Below are 6,350 nucleotides of genomic sequence, written 5' to 3' on the forward strand. Positions count from 1 at the left end.
ACTAAAGCAATATATATATTGGTGCTCTTCACGGATGTTGATCTCACTGAGAAGAAAAAAAATCTTGACCTAATAATGCACACGATGTTCTATATTTACGCCAATCCTTGTTCCTGCAGATGTTGTCCGTGTGGAAACCCCTGGGATTGAAATGGCTGGATCAGGAATTCTCTGCGTGGTCCAGACATGCTGCAGACCCCTCAGAGCAGAAGTGCGTTTTTGTGCGTCCCAGGTGCAGGCCTAGGATAAGCTCCAATGGTGATGTCATTGTGAAAGGAACTTCATCTAATGCGAAAGATAATTAAACGCATTGTGTTCATGCTTAAGGGGAAGATAGCGTTTCATTTAGCTTAATAAAATGAAGTTAGATTCATATCTTAAGCACAATATAATGTAGTGCACATCAGATTAACTATTTTTAATTAGAATTGCAGTTTAATACAAAATGTTTTATTTGCATTGGTATTTTTCTCCTTCTTCCTTGAACATATAATACATTTTAATGTTTTCAAATGTTATTTACGTCATTACTAAGGCCACAGAACACAAAATATGCACTTTTATAAAGCTTTCTTCTTCATCATCTTCTTCTTCATCCTCCTGCTCCTCTTGTACTGCATTAGGAGTGTCATGTTAGGAGAGAAACAAACATGCTTTTCCTGATCCAGTATTATCAACTCAGTACAAATTATGCTTATGATACTTTCCTCCTGAAATTGTCCACAAATTATTTAAAGGATTTTCATGGCGAGTATTAAGAACTTTCTTATTTAATCTTACAATTTACAATTAAGGCATTTAACATAAACTTTTAGACAAAGTGTCTTGCGGACTGCGTATTTAACATGACCAGAAAACCACCACTAGAACTAGAGGTAAATGTATATCTTTACATCAATCTCTTATTACAGGAGAAATCCGTGCCACAAGACTATATTCAAATTTATATGTACTTCATGAAGAGATATGCAGTATTCTGAATAGCAATGATTAAGCAACAAATGAATGGAATGCGGCTCCAGCTGATATTAAATTGCCAAGTCGATACGGTTCTCACTTTGTTAGACGGAAGAGCTGAGCTGCATATTTATGTTATGCCGCTTGTGACACATTAATGAGCGAAACCATTATCAAATCAAAGGGTAATAAATAATAACGAGGTCCATTTTTCTGCGAAATATTTTTCGACGCGCGGGACGTCCGCCATTTGCCGCGATCGTTCATCACAACCTCCGGAGAATTAATGCGGCTCGCGCGTTTCGCTTCTCCCGGGGAAATCACATTCCGCCAGGAAATGAGATCAGCGCGCCGCTCGGCTAGCGCGCCGCGGGTGGTCATGGAAACCCGCGGCGCGTGCTCGGGCTCCGAGCGGCTCTGCGGGAGCCGTTTAACGTCGAGCGAGGGGCCACTCCCACACACGTTTGTTTTTGGGTTCCTTTTTTTTTTTTTTTACCTGAGAGACGCATGTGATGTGCGGCAGTTATATTACGGTACATTAAGGACATTTAGCAGACGCTGCCGTCCATACGTAGCACCTAATCGTAACGCTTTACTCGAACCCGTCGTGCCACTGTCACACGCATGACATCGCAGCTGTCACAAGATGGCACAACATATTATGTCAGTTTATGTCAATTGCCATAAAGCTGTCATACTTTTATCACTAAGTGTTACAACCTTAACATCTGTCATGACAATCAAATGACTTGTCTCTGGTGCTGTTGATCATTCCTATACTTGGCATTTGATGATGTTGTGAAATGGGTGCCATGCATCACATCAGGGGGGGGTCGGTAAGCCCCCCCCCCCCCACTCCCCCCAATCTGAGTCAGACAGGCTGCCCAAGGTAAAGTGTAAGTGTGCCCACAGGGGCTACAAATGCTGCAGGCCTCTCCTTAAGCTTGACATCAAATATGATTTTTCATACATCTTGCAGCACTTCTGAAAACAGCCCTGGGGCTGCTGGAAGGGAAATGAATGATTATTTAATTCGCAAGATGAACCCTGCCAGGTGTCTGGAAGATGGAGTCAACCTCAAATTTAGGAGGATGACCGTAGATATCCACAGAGAGGTGTCCGATGGGAAGAGGGCTGACTCATCCACTTACTTTCAACATATGTAACAGAAAAAACAAATCTCATGGAAGGAGTAAGTGTTTCATTTTATTATGTTGCTGGTTCTTTTTCTTCAGTTTACATATTGATACACATGTACTTTTTCAATGCACAAAATAGCTCATCAGCCAATTTTCTGTCAGACATGTCATGTTGAATGAATACAATGCCGCGGCTAGCTGAGGTCCTTGAATATCTGGAATGGCAGATGTTTTTAGCTAAGGACTTATAGTTTTGCCCTGTTTTGCTCATTGTGAAAGCAAGGGGAAATCTGGTGATGATTCTCAATAATGCCTGTTGAATGAGATAATCCATCCATTATCTGTGCTCACTTATTCCTGGTCAAAGGCTGGGGCCTATCCCAGCATGCATTGGGTGAGAAGCAGGAACACACCCTGGGCAGTTCGCCAATCCATCACACAGCACACACACACCATTCACTCACACACTCGTACCGAGGGGAAATTTAGAGTCTCCAATTAACCCAATCTCCTTAGATGCAGGGAGAAAGGCATATCCAAAGGGAAAGTGTGCGAGTGACAAGGTGAGTCAATTAGGCAAGGGAACACTAGCAAATGTCCCACTGTGGACACCGTACCTTCAGTGTTCACCCGCTGATGCTCAAGCTTCAAAATGTCTTGCAGCCACTTCGCACTGTGTTTGTGTTCCCTTGGGGTTTCATCCAGCTCGGCTCACTCAGAGAAAAGACTAATTGATCCCGACACATCGAACGGACAAGACAATAGATCAAAGGTAAAGCCATTGTCGTTTCTCACCAGCTGCGACTCTTCGCCTAATGTGGTTCCCCTTCGCCATTAGAGCCGGAACAGAAAGAAGCTCGGGAAATAATCACAAAGCCATACATCATAGCGGAGAGGTTGGTATCTCCTCAGCACTTGTAGCTCCCTCTCTTGTTTGGGTCTCGGTGTAAAATGAAAGCCGCGAGCCAGCGGGCGTTCTCCTTGAGAACAGCACTTTCGCGCTAATGCGCGACACAAACCAAGGGCACCGCCGCGCCGTTTCCAACGACAACAATAACGGATATTTTCAATTTCCTTTTGTGATTTTTTTTTTTTTTGTACTCCAGTCCCATCTGAAAATGTTGCTCTTAACCGTTCCAAGACAAGGGCATTTCCCAGAGCGTTTGGTGTCTGGGCTAGTAGTCTACATGCTGGTTTCTATGAGACAGTGAACAAACGCATATGGGTGATCTATCCGCTTGACTTTTGTAATAGGCCTACAGTCCAATAGCTTGAAATTTGTCGAAGAATTAGAAAACCTATATATCATACGTATATTATCACTTGGTCCAAATGATTCTTTTTTTCTTCCTTTATGCGAGATACAATCGCAGGTGCATTGATAGACAGCTGTGCAGTTGTCCCTTGGTTCTTGGAAGGGCTTAATTTCTTTTCACATGCTGTTGGTAGACTTGCTCATTTCAGAGACTGCACTTATGATGTTGGAGGGGGAAATGCATATGATGATTTTCTTTGCAATGACAATGCCTCAGCTTTGGAAATCAAACATGGTTGGTGGCATTATGTCACGGGTGCTGTTTCCTGGGTGATCAGCATGCTAATAGCCTCTGTAGCTGAGACAGATAACTGGCAATCAGACAGCTATACAATATTTGCTGACATATGTTTGAAAATACAACAATTTCAATATGCAAAGGTGCTGCTAATGGCAAGTTGTGTTATATTTATTATGGAGATTATATTTACTAATGCTGAGAGGGATTTCAAGAACAGAGCATCTCTTTGAATTCATAATTCTAGATTTCTCCATTAGCATTTAAAGAATGCCTTGAAACCAGTGCGTGATGTTTCACCAATGATTAGCTAGCCTGATCTAACATTATTACTACCTCACACTAATTTTAGTCATTTTGCAGGTACAGGCCAAAGGCTTTCGCGATGCTTTATGATCCCGGCTCGCAGCGTAATCTGTAAAGAGAATGGGATACAAGAAGAAGACAAGAAGTACTACTCTAATGCAAACGTTGATTAGCCAGTCAGTTGTATTAATTGGCTGGCCTCTAGCTACCATGGCAAAATCCCAAACAATTGAATCAGAGGAGAGCGATGGAGCCCAATGCCACAGCTCATCTGAACTGGGGCCTGTGCTCTCGCTGATGGACTGGGGGAGCCACTGGGCCATTGAGAGAAACGTTTAACATTCACGTTTAGTTAAGCTGATGCTAACTGACCTTGGGGCCCTCGTGACGAGAAGGCTGCCATTTGTTTCAATTACATCTTCAGTCCGATTCAGCTGCTGGAGCTCCTCAGATGTGTGTGGTGAATGTGTGCTGTGCTGTGGGTCAGGGTTTAAAAATTGTGTGAAACCTGGTAAAGCGGACAGCTCTGGACTGCTGCATGAAATGTGCTTTCCTTTGCATAAGCTCCTTCTGATTAGAACCAAAAAGTGATTAATGGAACGACATATTGTTATTATTAGTATAGTATTTAGATGGCAAGAGCTGTTTGCCAAAGCAGTTTTGGTTGTATATAAAATTTTTATATGTGTTGGATTGCTTGTATATTTTTTTCCATATCCCACACTTCACACTACTTCTGAGCACATATTTGTGTTGGAAGTCAAATATCTTACGAGCAAAAAAATATTTGTATTATAGCTTAGGGAAAGAATTAGATATTGTAGGTGAAGTATATGCATATGAAGGCAGAGTATAAAGTGAGCGTGTATCACAAGAACAAACAGGGCTGGAAGATTGGGGGCAGTAACACAGTTAATAACCGTCATACTGAAAGCCAACATTGGAATAAAAAACATGGAACAGTGATCATATTGTCAAACTCGAGGCACCTGAGTATTATCCTGAAGAGAAAATGTTGATCGAACCCCTTGAAACACTGGGAACACAGTCTCTCAGCAGTGAGAGGCAGAGAATTGTGGGTATTTGAAGAAAGCGCATTCAAGTCGCTGAACATTGTTGTGACATAATGAAAAAGGCATAGGATTCTATGTCCTTGAAGAAAAAGGGCTATTGAAAGAAAATAATGCTTTTTTTGCTGTTGCTTTTATAGCAGTCAAAGACCATTTGAGTGATACACAATTGAAACAGAACCTGTACAAATTACAGTACGTAGGTAATTCAGTGCTGTGACCTACTTAACATATTTCTTTATCCCCCGTTGTGGTTGGAGAAACCAGGTATATGAACGTAAATACAGTAGCTATGGCTTAAAGCAACACACAGCACTGGGCCTAATTAGGGTGAATGTTTTCAGGAAGAGCTTGGGCCTGTTTACTTTAATCCAAAAAAAAAAAGAAAAAAAAGAACTGCATTAGTGCACAGAAGTGTATGTTAGTCACCACTGCAGCCAGTGCCAGGGCTAATGTAATGCTTGACCTAATCCCCACTCCTTTTTTAGTCCCTGCCACGGCTCTTTAATTGGAAACACTCACGTAAAAGCAAACGCTTTTACAAATGTTAACAGCTGCCAAAGCAACCTAACAGGGAAACTATGGGAATTCTGCCACAGTTACCAAAGCAACCTAACAGGAGAACTATGGGAGTTCTTCCATGGTTACCAAAGCAACCTGACAGGAGAACTATGGGAGTTCTGCCATGGTTACCAAAGCAACCCTGACAGGAGAACTCTGGGAGTTCTGCCATGGTTACCAAAGCAACCTGACTGGAGAACTATGGGAGTTCTGCCACGGTTACCAAAGCAACCTAACAGGAGAACTATGGGAGTTCTGCCATGGTTACCAAAGCAACCTGACAGGAGAACTATGGGAGTTCTGCCATGGTTACCAAAGCAACCTGACAGGAGAACTATGGGAGTTCTGGAAAAAAAGGGGGTATGGCGGAAGGAAGTTTGATTTTAAAATGTAAGCATCTTTAGTAGTAAGACTAGGTATGTGGAATTGAACCCTCATTTTGGATGGCTGATCCCTTTGAGGGGAGCGAAAGTCCATGAGTTCAATTCATTTTTATCCAACAATTTAACCCTTTCAATACAGTAGGGTCCACACCCCCAATGATGTGAAAAGAAAACTGTACAGTGTTCATAACACCCTCATTCAATGAAAATTGCCATGGCAAGCAAACTTTTTTTCACTTCAGAATTACATTATAGAAATTAATCATAGCACACAAAAATATGACACACCTTGCAGCACCGGTATCAGAAGGTGCTGGGTTCTTTTGAAATGGAAATGTATTCGGGGCCAGTGAAAGTAAGAAGTGTGAGAACAGACATGTC

At 42.1% G+C, this 6,350-nt stretch overlaps 1 long non-coding RNA gene across 1 annotated transcript; it reads left to right on the top strand.

Moving 5' to 3' along the window:
• Positions 1–2,733: 2,733 nt before the first annotated feature.
• On the top strand, positions 2,734–4,648 carry LOC135258627 (uncharacterized). The gene is made up of 2 exons (XR_010331046.1): positions 2,734–2,868; positions 4,013–4,648. It is a non-coding gene; the product is annotated as an uncharacterized LOC135258627 (long non-coding RNA).
• The last annotated feature ends 1,702 nt before the right edge of the window (positions 4,649–6,350 follow it).

The sequence above is a fragment of the Anguilla rostrata genome, chromosome 7, assembly GCF_018555375.3.
Source record: "Anguilla rostrata isolate EN2019 chromosome 7, ASM1855537v3, whole genome shotgun sequence".
Classification (NCBI taxonomy): Eukaryota; Metazoa; Chordata; class Actinopteri; order Anguilliformes; family Anguillidae; genus Anguilla; species Anguilla rostrata.